General features: G+C 48.4%; 1 protein-coding gene across 2 annotated transcripts in view; it reads right to left on the bottom strand.

Annotated features, from left to right (window-relative positions):
- The window catches only part of LOC147736793 (uncharacterized), a 172,482-nt gene that overhangs the window by 63,820 nt on the left and 95,438 nt on the right, over positions 1–13,224 (bottom strand). Inside the window, exon 1 of one of the 2 annotated variants that reach the window (XM_086953497.1) lies at positions 4,057–4,215. The exons of the other annotated variant lie outside the window; for it this stretch is intronic. The gene's annotated coding sequence lies outside the window, so the exon portion shown is untranslated. Of the gene's footprint in view, positions 1–4,056; positions 4,216–13,224 lie in introns of those variants that run through there. 2 annotated transcript variants of the gene reach the window in all.

The raw sequence follows: 13,224 nt of genomic DNA, 5'->3' as shown, positions 1-13,224 counted from the left end.
ATCCGGGTATTCACTGAGCCAGGGAATCATCGCCAAGGTATCAATCGGGGTAGGTAAAGGCGCCCCTCGGACTATGTTAGACCTGTTTGGCGCCTCCTCTCCCCCCGTTATCACCCGTTTTGGCTCTGCACGTGGACTCAGGATGGGACGACCCGCACCCACTACATTCATGTTTAAATTTACACGATCCCTGGGGCCTGGTACATTTACCTCTGTTGAAATTAAAGCAGAACCCCCTTTTCCCTGTATTGCCGACAGGTCTCGAGTAATCGTCGGTACCCGTACCTGATCGAAAGGGCGTCCCCGCATAATGGCGGGAGGATTCGCCAACATTACTCCCTACTAATGGCATTTTTAACATACCTGTCTCCTTCATTTTATCCCATGTCAAAGAATCATAACAATCCCAGGTTAAGCTTTTATTATGCTCTTTAGCCTTTCTAAAAAGATTATCGTAGCAGAACCAATGGTTACCCTGGTGTGATGTCGAGTACCCCATGATTCGCGACTGATAAGTCGGCAACTCGGAAAGCAACTCAGGCCTACGTTCCCCCAAGATCGACGTAAAAATTCCCCATGCTTTGCCCCAATTGCCAATATTCTCATTTACTTTAAAGGCGGCCATTTTTGCGCGCCAAACACTCGGATGCATGAGGTCTTTCTGACCCTTAACATGCTCCACCTCATAATGATCAACAAGCAACGAGAAGATGTTCACATATTCCCCCGCCCAAATCTTCTCCTTAATTGCCAAAGGCACATGTTGACCCAACCTTTCTCTACGAGAGGGTGCTGACTCATCCCTCGCAATCGGCAATGGCCGCTTACCTGCACCGGACGCTGCCTCTGCGATCGCCATCGTCCCTTGTGGCTTGTCAACTACTGCAGCCGGCGCGGACACCTTGGCTGCCTCCCGTTTCTCGCGCAATTGCCTCATCAGCGCCTGCGCGTCGGCAGCCGTGGCGCCCTCACTACTTTCGCCCAACCACGCTGCAAGTTGTGCTGCCAGCTCGGGCGGCATATCTTCATTGGACACCGGGGTGACCACCACGGGAATCGGATTCCCCTCCGCCGGTACTGGGGTTGGCGCTTCGAGCGGGGTACAGGGAACCGGGACGTCTCCCCCAGCTGGTCCCCTCCTTGGCCTCTTGGCTCTCCCTCCTGGAGCTGCTCCAGCCGAAGGACGTTCCGGCCCCCCTTCCCCCTCTCTCTCCGCCACCCGCTTCTTCAGCTCGGTCATCTCCTTCATGAGGACCCGAACCATCTGTTCAGTCGTCATTCTCTTCCCGCCTTTCTTGGGCATTTCTCCGACAAAGTATCTGTAAGACAAAAGAAAGATTACAACGCTCAAAATTGGCTCTTCGTTCCGTCTCGAGCCCACGTGCAGCGAGGAGGTGCAGCTTCAGAGCACAGGAACAAGAGGATGCCTTCTGGTCTTGCGTCCCCTTTTATCCGTCTTCAGGGCGGGCGTAAACCCGCCCCTGCCTGCCCCGAGGGCGTGGCCAGCTGCATCAGTGTCTAGGCCAGCCCACTCTAGGGCGGGAAAAAGCGCGCCCCGGCTACGCCGCTTCGGGCATACCAGCCGAGACGCGCCTCCCGCCCAAGATGGCTTCCCGGGGGGATCGTGGTACTCTGCCATACGTTCGGGGGGACCGAGTGGTCGCCCCTTTCCATAAGAATAGCTTTTACTTCTTTCTTAAAAAGTGTGAAGGAGGAGATGAGTCTGGTTTCAGGAGGGAGTGAGTTCCAGATCCTGGGTGCCATTCCTGAGAAAGAGCGTTTATAGGTTTTTACCTTCCGGAATCTTCGAGGTTTTAGCAGAAGATTGTTTGTGCCTCTGGTGTTCCTAGAGCCGCCAGAGATTGACAGCTTCTGCGTGAGGTATCTGGGAGAGCTCAGATGTAGAGCCTTGTGTGTCATGCAGGCGATTTTCAAATGTATTCTGGCTTCAAAAGGCAGCCAGTCCAGTGTTTTCAGAACAGGGGTGATATGCGAGTGTTTTTTTGATCCAGTGATGAGTCTGGCTGCAGCATTTAGAGAGGCTCTTAGGGGTGCAGTGCTGGTACGTCTGGTAGAGGTATGTCTTACCTCTAGACAATGGACTTACAGCTAACACAATTTAGCCAATCATGTATACACTAATCATCAGTATGTACAGGACAAGCACATCAATTTGGCACTGAATGGCAGTGTAAAAAGCGATCAAAGTCCTTAGGCTAATACATAGATCAATAGAAAACCAGGAGGAACAAAAGCAAAAAAATTAAAAGTTGAGAGAAAGCACCCTAGAAAGGGCCACCTCCAACAGAATTTATTAAGATTGGTATGTTTCATACAAAGGTAACACAGATCTGTGCAGTGTGTGCATAAACACATTTATAAAGGAGGACGGTTGGAACCTGGGACCTCTTAACTATCTCACTTGAGCTGAGATTGGTAACCCGAAAATACATTGATCCCTCCCTTTGGATCATTTACAACGTTCGGTAATTTGGATTAAATCCCAGATCCAAAGCTATGAAGTTTGTTCAAGTATTGGTACCACTAAACAGCACATTCCTCCTATACCACTTGAAGACTCACATTCACGTCAAACTTAAATCACATTTTTAGCTCCTAAAATGTAATTCAACTTTTGGCAATTATTGTTCCTTCTTTCTGTCTTTCTTTCACATTTTGGCCGATATCTATTAAGTACTTTTCTCCATCCTTCGTGTGTTTTCTCTCTGTATCCCTTTTATGTCTCTTCTCTGACCTCTTCTTGCGTTTTCTGCTCGCTCATCATGTTCTCCCCTTCCTGCTGAAGTGACAGCTAGAGCAGAATGACTATATGAGTCTCTTGGAATACTTCATGTAGACTCCTATATCATAGCACAATCCTCATCAACACACCGGTGATGAGAGTGTGAAGCATCCCCTTGTATCATTGTCATACAAGTAGCCCATGGTACCTGCGGCAGTCACATATTTGAAAGTTGTGCTGAAGTCTCACTCAAAGCTGCCTAATTCTTCCAAACTATGGGGAAGAACTAGAACTTCACCTGTGACTTTGCTTAGACGTCTACAGAGTGCCGAGAAGTCCCTGACTACTCTGCACCGAGCAGACCCTCTTACAACAAGTGATCATAAAGATTTTGGTACAGAGAGGAGAGGCCAAGAAGAGTGACTGACAGTCCCGCCAACGTCTGCTAAGACAGACACAATTGAAAAAGACACACTGTAGACGCGCCTCATACACACACACACACACACACAGCCTGTAAAGACAACTCTACCCTGTTCAGATGCACACACATCAAACCTGCAGAGGTACATTAAAAACACAGACACGTACGTTCCACTGCTTGAAAGGCCTCCTACCTGGCAGACCCAAAGGCAGTGCACACACACCCACAATCCCTGCAGCAGACACACAACCTCTGCAGCAGATAATGCTATAAGCCAAACTATGTCGTTGGAAACTATTGCAATGACTGAGGTTTTATCTAGATTGAGATATGAAAACAGGGGAAAAGGGGCACGGGGCAGCAGGGAAGGTTTGATGTTCAACTGCCTGAGGGACATGCTTCTAACAAGGGTACAGGTGGACAAGTCAACAAACTAACAGCGAGAGCCGAGCAAAGAGTGTGCACAGATTTCTCATAGAGCGCTAAGAGGCAGTGCAATGTGAACACATTTTTAACAGTGCAGTAAGATGCAGTAGAGTGGCACAAATTCCTCAGTACAGTAAGATGCATTGTAGTGACACAGAGTGCTGTAAAGTGCAGTGTGCACAGATGTGTCACAGTGTAGTAAGATGCAGTGCAGCATGCACAGATTTCTCATAGTGCAGTGAAATGCAGTGCAGTGTGCACATATTTCTCACAGTGCATTCAGATGCAGTGCAGTGCACAGATCCTCTCTTTAAACAAATGTTGACGACAAACACCCCCAGGGCCAGATGGAAAGCCCCCCAGAAGTCCCTGGATAGAAGAGCCTGGCTACTGGCAGAGATTTCCTCCAGGATTATTCAGTCTACTTCTACAATCACAGCACAAGTTGCTGACATTCTCCTACCTGAGCAGAAACCTGTGCAGACATTTCCAGGCTCTCTCCTCCTCCTATGGCTGGGGTGGGGTAGGTGCAGATTTAGGATCAGGAGAGGTGGGGGGTGGGTTTGAGGTTCTGAAGATGAAGATAACTGCACAGACAGACAGGGCGTCCTTCCTCCTCTGTAGCAGGCTGGACACAGAGGGAGAGGCAGGAAGTGACGTCAACATCTACTGCTTGTACTGTCTCTGCCACCGCTGACCTGGAACAGGAAACCCTTCTCCCTTTCATACAATGTGCTCAGTGTTTTAATCTTAGCATGCGAAGCGCGCCCTCTGCTGGCCACTTAAAGACCCATCACATCCTGTCGAGTGAATATACACAAACAAGCATTTTGTGGCAGGAAATATCTGGGTGTTTAGAAGTCACAGAAATGAATGTTTTTAAGATACACAGAGTCCTTGTACATGGTCTCACCCTTGGTTGATGCTGTAAAAAAGTATTTACAGCTTATCTTCATATGACAATCTTCAAAAGAATGATGCACAGGACTACAGAGTATTTACAGAGATTGTCAAGTGGAAGTGACAGTTTATATTTCATTAAATATGAGAATTCGTGTTAGTGGTGCAATTAAACTTGTCAGCTTATTCATTTTTAGGTCTCGGGCTTCGAGACCTATTGTTGCCGAGATGGGTCTGAAGGGACGTAGACTGGGGGACGAGCGCCGATTGCCCTTCGTGAACGCGCAAGCCCAGCCCCGCCCCCCCCCCCCCCCAGCCGTGCACATCTCCTGTCCCGCAGGCAAACAAGCATTCCGTTTCACTGCTTACAGTGAGACAAGAGATGGCATGCTGTTCACACACACACACATCCCCTCCCTGCCCCCCCCATCCCCCCCACCAAGTCCACTCACTGGGCTCTCTGCAGTGGGTCAGTCTCGGCAGCAGGCTCGAAGGTCGGGCGTGTCTTCTCCGGCGATGTTCAGCTTCCGTCGCTACAGCTGATGTGCACGCGCACGGCACTGCATCTCGTCTCGTGCTCCCACCACGCTGTTTCGCGCCCGGAGACACAGCCTCTGCTGCCGCCCACTCGGTATCTGTGCCTGGCGGGTTCCTGGAAGCCTCTGCGAACGGGCTCCGCCGTTGCCTCTCCTTGGGCTTCTGCACTATAGAATCCATCTCCCGTATTTGAATTTAAAATTTCTTATTTAAAAATTTCTTAATTTTTGAATTTAAAATTTCTTATAGAGCGCTCATATACCTGCGGTTTCTTGGCGCTATTACTGACCGGATCCTAGTTAAAAAGCTGGGGGAACAGGAGAGTTGTTATTCGAAAGATTTCGTGAATAGATAGGTCTTAAGTTGTTTACGGAATTGTGGGTAAAGAGTGATGGTGGGGAGTTCAAGGGGAAGAGAGTTCCAGAGGGTAGGGGCGAGGGTGGCAAATTTCGAGCCTCCCCACTTCTTTCTCCGATAGCGTGGGATGGTGAGGAGGGACTGGGAGAACGAACGAAGTTCCCTGGTGGGGACATAGGAAACAATCTCGGAGGAGATGAATTCAGGTGCGAGTCCGTGTCGGGCCCGTAGGTGTTGTTGTTTGTGATCTGGGCTCAGGAAGGCATTCGCCATTCTAGGAACGGCTGTTACACCCCACCCCCCCCCCACCTTAGCTGTGTGGTGAAGGAATATTGCAACCAGTGGGTAGGTCGGAGGTGGCTTTGAAGACGCTGGAACTCTATGCCGGTGCCAGGGGAGACCTTGGGGTGGGTGGGAGAGGGGGCTGGAGCCAACGGAGGCCTCGTGGGTGGGTGAGGGGTGGGGGTTTAGTTTATCTCAGGGCTGTAGCCGAAGGCAGTAGCACTAAGGACTCTAAGGCCCCCCATGGCCCGTGTAAAGTCTGGCTTCCCGTAAGCAGGCTCAGGTATCTTCCTCTCCTGTCAAGCAGATGATCCAACACGAGCGGACATCCCACACCGAGGAACTCGGCTCGCGCTGTCTGCATCCCTCTACTAATGAAACAGCCTTGAAATGATCAGTCAGAATGTTTACATCCGAAGCAGCCTCCGTGGCACTCCTCCGAGCTGTCAGAACCATAAAGGATACACTGGTTCGGCCCCCTCAGGAACAGACGCTAATTCCTCAGTCCCCTTCTAGCCAAGACCCAAGACTACTTTAGATACACAGTCTTCAGTCCTCACCAGCAAGGGAAAGGGGAAGTGGACAGACAAAACAAGAGAGACTTCTTCCTCGTCAGGTTTGCTTCGATAGCCCTCAGGTCGGACTCGCTGTAAAGGAAAAAACAGTTCTTTAGCCCTCTCTACTTAACACATTTTAGCACTCTGTCTGTTATTATTATTATGCCCTCTATGTCTTACCTAAGCAACCTAGGAAGATAGCCACTCTCTATATAGTGATGTCTGGAAGAATACTACTGATTCACTGGAAGAATAAACTCTGGTCTTTGGAATTTTCGTGACTAGAACCTTGCCTTGAATACACTCTGCGATCTGTGAAAACTCAGTCTTTAAACTCTGAATCAAAAGTCTTTCAACTCTGAGACTGTTCCGAAACCCCACAGTGAGCAGTCTTTCAATCAAATGTTTTACTCTCTGAACATGTCTTGGAAAGATTCTCGTTGTTAATCAAAGTCTTTCTCCTCAAGATGTCTCAAGTAGGCTCTTGACGCAACGCTCATTAGCTTCCTTGCCAAAGTGAGTCCAAAAGCGTCTTTAGTTCATTGCCTTGAGACTTCTCTCAGATAACTCAAAAAATATACTCTTACTTGAAGGTCTTTGAGGGAACTTCTCTTGACTGAAGTTTTCCCCTGCTCTGACTCCTCCACACAACTTCTCTCTTGACTCCGACGCCGGGATTCTTCCAGTGTGTCAACACTGAAGGGGAAAAAGGCGAGTTAGGAAAAGTCTTTTTTCTATAACACAAAGCGTAACTTATTACTTTCCTTAAAGTTTCTGTTAAGCCGCCTTGTACACAAAATCTCTGGTCAAAAGAACTTTCTCTGAAGAGAGCGTGAGGTAAGCTCGCGTCTCCGGTGTTTTCCTCAGTTGAAGTGCGCAGCACGAATTGCGCGCGTGCGCGATATGCAGACGCTCTCGAATCAGCTGCAAAGTAAACCGCCACGCAGGAGACGGAATGACTTCCGCACTCCCAAGATGGCGGACCTCCGCAGCGCTGTCACTAGAAACCTCAAGGAAGTTTTCCAACAAGGGTTTTTTAGCTTGCACCTTCTGCTCGATCCACCCTTCTGGCGAGGGGGTGGACGGATCCTGACACGAGCCCACCTGCCAGGGAAACAGTTATTCTCATTAACATCACCGATCGCCATGGACCATCGGCATCCTGTCACTAATCTGTTTTTCAGGAAAATGCGCCTCACTGCAGCGCCTTTAGCATCAACTTGAGCGAGGCATGATAGGGGGTTTTGTGATGAACGCAGGTAGCGCTTGTGTCCCTTCTTTGAGAACGACCCGCTCTCAATTATCTGGAACACTCTTCCTCCGCAGCTGCCCGCGTGTCATCTGTGACACTTTAGGAACCTCCGGCTCTCCCACCACCTGAGCGTTGCATTCTGAGATGGGCATCGGCACCCGGAGCCCCGCAGGCCGGCCGTGCCTTCCTCCGGAGTGGGTGAGTCCAGCTGTGTGTCATGTGTGTGCCATGTCTATGCCATGTTTCCACCCTCCATGGGCTCAGCGGCTCTCCAGGCATTGGATAACTTCGCTTTGAGTGACAGGGTTCTTTTCTTCGTGACAGGGGCAATATGACAGTATGTGTTTTTTGAGACAAACTGCTTTGCGTTCAGCCATTTTTTTTAAATATTTTTTTTTAATAAGGGCAAATGCCCCCACTTCACCCAACAATAAAGTTTTACAAGAACTATAATGGAACATAACAAATTATTAAAAGCACAAGGCTGGTAGCCAATGTTAGACTGGCCGGCTTTGCCATTGCTTGTCTAGGTCTGGCTTGATGATGCAGCTCACTGGAGACCTTTTGTTACCAATTATTTGGAATGCAAATAGGGATGGAGTTGGCTCCGTCCAGAGGAGTTCTTTCCAGTATTTTCATGCTATGTGGCTGTTTGATATATCATTCCGCCTCCTATGCAGCGCTTGCATTGCAATGCACGAGGGAATATTTTACTTTTGAATAATACAATGAATCTTGGCATTAAATCATTTACCTTTACAGATGCACTGATTACAGAAATAACCATTTTTTGTTCCTTTTTCACAGTAGCAGACTTAAAAAAGTATTTGAGTCAGTATTGAATTTGCAAGCCAGACCTATTTGCTTTGTAAATTACATTTCTGTTCCTCTTCAAGTGCTGGGTATGGGTGGCTCTGTCTGAGGGTGGCTCTGTGTAGATGGCTCTATGTGAATGACTGTGTGGGTGGCTCTGTATGGGTGGCTCTATCTGTGTGTAGGTGGCTTTGTATGTGTGGCTCTGTGTGTGTGTAAATGCAATAGGTCATGCATTTGCGAGCGATTAAGCTATTGGCATTGTAAATGACAATGCCATTTATTTAACGATTAAGCAATTGGTAATGTAAATGACAATGCCATTTATTTATGATTTAAAAAAGAAAAGTCATGAGCAATGCCAATAGCTCTACCTTTAATAATGCCGAGACCATTGCATTGTAAATGCTTGTTTAATTTTCCTTTTGAAACACTTTATTGAACGGGTTTTTCAAATGCACATCATGGTACATAGCAAAGTAAATAGAGAAAAATACCATGTATTTTTAAACACCAGACCAAATACTGTGTGGCATAAGTCATATGTCAAAGCGAAAATTAAAAGGACAGATTTTTCCTAATCTTTCTATGTTTTTGGGTTATTTCTTATCATAGCCGCCAAGGTGTCAGATTGCTATGATTGACATTTCAATGACTATGAGTGACACTTTCTGGCCAGCATTTTTAAGTGCAGAAGAGGAAAGCATATAAACATCAGAAATTACACCCATCTGAGCAACAAGATATTAAAAGTTAAGTGCTGCAAAGCACCAGAAATGGAAGGGCACTAACCTAGTGCCCTTGTAAAGTTAGAGGCACAACACTACTGTTAACTGCTGCAACTAGTTAAAATAACTAAAACACTCCAAAAACAATTTATAAGCAATAGCTGTTTGTTTGTTTTTCAGAATTTTATATAGCGCGAACTTGACCCGGTATCGGGTATCAGAGCACCATACATAGTACCAGTTGCGTTACATGAGGACACATTCATCATTTTTGTTAGGCATTAAGTAATTTTCTCAGAATGACAGGATGTTCAGCGTCATTGCCGAGACTCGAACCCAGTTCCCCAGATTCGAGGGCGAGCTCTCTCACCTGGTGGTTGTCACCAGCTTCAAAGTACTAGTGTTGCAAGTGACAGCAACAATTCCAGGGGCCCGGGCAAATAGGAAATTGAACTAGGGACATGTTGCCACAGCCTCGGATACCTGTTGGGATGACGGGCCGGTGTTCTACGGGCACAAAAAGACGGGGAGCTCAAAACAACGTTACACCCGCAGAAAAGCAATTAGTCATTCCAGCTTTCACCAGCCTTAGTACACCCACTGGGCCCTAGGCTTTCTGCTGGCAATCAATCGAGGCAAAGGAGGAACATCGCTGGCCAGGCGGCTCTCTCTGTCCCCGGTCCAGTCTTGTAGGATGCGAGAGGCCAGACACAGATTTCCGCTGCCTCACCCTTCATAATTATAGTTAGCTAACAGTAGTCTAGGTCACAGCCTGGCAGGCTGCTGTATTTCAAGAGACACTCACTGACAACTCACAGAAGCAAAATAAAAATCATTCATTACAGCTGAGATTGTGACTGCCACGTGAGCCGGCGTGCCACGCACCCACAACCTCAGTTTAGTTGCATCAGTATGGCCAGCCCTCCACGTACTATGCATCAGGCGTTAGACTAACGCATTTCAGTGTGGAGGTCCGCATCACGTCACTGAAATGCGAAATCACGCATTATAGCGCCTCCTCAGCTGCTATAATGCACCATGACTGAGGGGCAATGCATGTTGCGCGCTGTTCCCGTTAGGTTTCAAGTGTGTGCTCATGATCTGCTCCTCGCAGCTCTCTACTTTGTTACAATGTATTGGGACTGGACACACCAAGGGCCGATACGATGTCACATCATTGAGGAGTCACTACCCAATGGACCCTCCAGTCTCCTTTTTTGTTTCGTATCGTTCAAAATTATATTAGTATTTATTTGAAGAGATTGTGATGAGTTATTGGTTCCAATTGTTTTATGCGGATCAACTCCTATAATGAGGCTACATTGATATACCAGGTTTGTTTGAGTTAAGGCCATAGGTTCCACTCCAGAGTTTACATTTTTAATTTTTACTGATGCTTCAATTGGAAGTGGTGCACCCGATGACAATAACTGTTGAGCAACTCCCGACAATAATTCAGATGAACTTAAGTCCCCAGGCTGCAAATGTGAGGTTAAGGGGACAGTTAACAGATCCAAATCAGTTATTTGCCCCCATTGATTGGCCGATTCTTCCTTAATTTTAGGTATTTGATCCACTTCATATTGGTCAAACGCACCTAATCCTCAATTTGATCTTGTTATTCTTGCCTCACTCAGCGGTTTAATTGGGGTTTGCAGTTTACATGAATCTGGTTGTATAGTTAACATGGCTCCCATTAGGTCCTTTATGAAGTCAAACTTATTTGGAGTTTCTTTGGTTTCCCAAATATACGTACCATTGGGGATATTAGCAGCTGATTTTTCCCCGCTAGTTTTACTTCCATTTTATTTAGAGATGTTGAGTGTTGGAGTTGTTACTTATCCTTATTCCATTTTTAATAGTCAAATTACGGGACGCTCCCCCACAGGTTTCCCATCAACAAAGTGTGGTGTATACAATCTACGTGTGTTCACCATTCTGTAAGACTTACATGAAGACGCTAGGTAGTTTAATATTAGCTACAATATTGACAGCCGCCAGCTGATACTAGATAGGATCCCAGCCGGCTCTGCAGTCGGCAATAAACAGATAGGATCTCGGGTATGTCACCTAGTTGGTTCCCCTTCACACCGGAGGGGAACCAACCAGGTGACATACCGTGAGGAGAACTCCCGCCAAAATTAGGAACACGAGAACCCTCATCCCCCCAAGACCATGTGGCACAATTTTGCTACCTTATACATACATGACAATGCTTGATCGTATGTATTAGCGCATACTTATTAGTTGCAGCGAACTTTCATTTTTAATTTCCTTTGATTACCTGAACGTAGGTCATTTAGGAGTGGCGTACACAGGGCTGGATCTGATGAAGAGCTCTGGGGAATACTCGAAACATGTTGACGTATACTAGGGATTCCTAACCCATTATAGCTAGGTTTTTCCAGTAGCTTACTGTGAGAAGTTGGCCCGATATGCAGTGTTCACTATTCTAGCGACCACTATGCATCGGTCCAAACGACCCTTATGGTGATTGGTTGTAAGTCAACCTTAGACCAGCTATCCTAGTACCGTGGATACGAGCAGTCTTCGGGCTAAACTCTAAAGGGCGTGTTAAGCCAGCTGTTATACCATCGCACACCACTTGAACACCAAGTGAAAGGACACCACACAAGTGTTATGAAAATAAACAGTGTATTTATTAGATCACAACAGCCCTGTACTCTTTATGAGGACAGGGTACTAAGCACACAACGAAACTCTTAGGAAAATACTACTAGTACACAATCAATACAAGTGCCCGAGGGCACGGAAAGTTTAGTGGTCTCGGGCGGACCCGATAAGGCAAGCCAGAAGCGAGGGACTCGGGACCCTTAAGTAAGGAGGCTATGCGGGCACCGAAATGCCGAAGTTACCTAGCCACAAGGGCTGCGGCTGCACAAGTCTTACAGGCGTCGGGGGTCTTTGCTGACGAGCCAGGAGCCGGAAGGAAGGAGTTGCTGGCCGGTGACCAGTGGAGAATAGTTCGTAGAGATCTAAGCCTGGATCAGAGATAGATGACACCTGAAAGCAGAGGGGACCAAGTTCGTACTACTAGCCAGTAGTCAGAGGGTACCAGGAGGGCACCGGATGATCGTCACCTCGACTAGGTGAGTGGGCGACGCTAGGCTCTGCAGTCTCACGGACCAGGGGGCGTTGTCGGCGACCCGGATGGAGGTGCGAGCTGTCCCACGAAGGTTGATGCTGTTGGCGTCGCTGGGCCCAGGATTGGGGCAACAAGCCTTGGCAAATTTCAGGGCCACGTGGTGGGCCTAAAATGGCGTCTTGAGTGGACCAGGCGGGCCCGGGGTACTCCTCTTGCAGAACGAAGCAAAGGCCAGTCTGGAGCAACCAGACCAGCAACGTTGGTTGTCGTTCGTCGTCAAAGAGTCGCAAGCCAGCGGCTAGTGATCGGACAACGTGCTGAACAGCAAAGCAGAAGGGCCCCACGCAGATCGTGGAGATGCTAGGAGACTGCACTTCGGTGCTGGAGCTGCTCAGGGTCGGGGCTTCTCGGACCCCAGGGCACTCACCAGAGGATTCCTTCGGTGGTTGTGCTGGTTAAGAAAGCGTGCAGGTTTTGATGATGGCCGGTCCCTCGAGGTCTCGTCGCACCCACAGATCTCAGCTGAGCTGACGATGTGGGTAGAGGTCAGAGGTGCCAGGGAAGCCGGTTCTCGTCGAGCTGGGTCGTCGGATTCCTGAGGAAGGACTTGCAGCAAACCGCAGAGTTCTTAGATGGTGCCTGCGGATGCAGGGTGACTACTCCTTAGCCACAAGGGAGAAATCTTGAGAAGAGTCTTGAATGTCCTTTCGCAGAAAGTAGTTCTTGATTCAAAGATGATCTAATTTGGAAGGGTCCCCGCTCCGGCCTTTATCCTAAAGAAAGGGGTGGGTACATGACTAGGTCCTGCCCTAGGGGTGGGACCAGGAAGGGGGGCAGTTACACCCCTCTCCCCTGCCGGACTTTCCCCAGGTCAGGGGCTGCGCGCCCCTGGAACTGGTTCTAGCCGGCAGATGCGTAGTGAGCACCGGGGTGCCACTCCGCAGTCACCTTCTGGTAAAGCCCTACCTACCCAGGATACACAAAACCCTGTCTGGGATGGTGCGAACACCGCCCCGGACAGGAAACCCTTTGTCCAAGCTCTCCTCGCTGGAAGGACTCCCAGCAGCAGGAGGTCAGACTCGTGTCTGTGGTGGCAGCG

Source organism: Lissotriton vulgaris, chromosome 1_2 (genome assembly GCF_964263255.1).
Source record: "Lissotriton vulgaris chromosome 1_2, aLisVul1.2, whole genome shotgun sequence".
Classification (NCBI taxonomy): Eukaryota; Metazoa; Chordata; class Amphibia; order Caudata; family Salamandridae; genus Lissotriton; species Lissotriton vulgaris.
The sequence above is the reverse complement of the archived record's forward strand: the minus strand, read 5'-3'. Positions and strand labels throughout refer to the sequence as shown.